At 33.7% G+C, this 884-nt stretch overlaps 1 protein-coding gene across 1 annotated transcript in view; it reads left to right on the top strand.

Moving 5' to 3' along the window:
- LOC119592532 (CDGSH iron-sulfur domain-containing protein 2 homolog) overlaps positions 1-884 on the top strand; it is a gene marked incomplete in the record, with an annotated part of 9,308 nt that overhangs the window by 4,079 nt on the left and 4,345 nt on the right.

Raw genomic sequence — 884 nt, 5'->3', positions numbered from 1 at the left:
GCTTTATATGTTAGGGATACGTAAGTATTTTAAAATTGATTTTCAGATATTTGCATTCCAAGGATTTTAGGATAAGGAAAGAATATGTATTCGTGTCACATAGTGGCAAAATAGTTAGTCCATGATAAAATCATTATTAGACAAAATTTTCTATTTTGCAAGAAAGTGATTTTCTTGATAACATTTGAAAGGGTCTTTTGCAATTACCAATATTAAATAAATTCATGTACAGCAGTATAAAAGTATAAACCTCAGTAAAGAAAACTCTTCATATGAAGTAGTTTTAACAGCACAGGCTAATAAGTGTGTGTCTTAGTTTTTGCAGCTTATTTAATATGAAAGCTGCCATAAACTAGTAACTTTGGCACAAAATGTTTTACTGAAACTCATCACATCTCTTTAGTGAATTTATAACTTGAAAAGAGTTTACCATATTTATGTAATGGTAAAAGAAATCTTTTGTATACAGTTGTGGTGATTCTCTTTAACATCTGTGTTTTCTGTCAGCGATCTTTCTGCAATAGCCCTCTTTTAGGATTTGTATTTATGATCATTATAAGTCATTATGGCCCAGTCAAACCCTGTAACTCAATATAGTTGGTTTGGGCAAGTATCCAGCTGATCTCGATTTTGAACAGTGCTGCCAGTTGTTGATTAAGGATTTTGTTGATTTGTGCTGATGAAGACAGGATTACTTACTGTGACCAGCACCATGTCTTTTCAAAAGTTAGCAGCCCTGAGTAAATGCATCTACTCAGACCAATGACTAAAGATACCACAAATGAGACAAGGCCATTGGAAGTGCACCTGAAGGTGCTATCATGTGGTCAGATCACCTTAAGGCTACCATGTTGAAATTGCTGTTGGCAACAACAGTGTTTTTT

This window comes from Penaeus monodon, chromosome 30 (genome assembly GCF_015228065.2).
Source record: "Penaeus monodon isolate SGIC_2016 chromosome 30, NSTDA_Pmon_1, whole genome shotgun sequence".
NCBI lineage: Eukaryota > Metazoa > Arthropoda > Malacostraca > Decapoda > Penaeidae > Penaeus > Penaeus monodon.
Note: the sequence above shows the minus strand (reverse complement) of the source record. Positions and strands in the feature narration are given on the sequence as shown.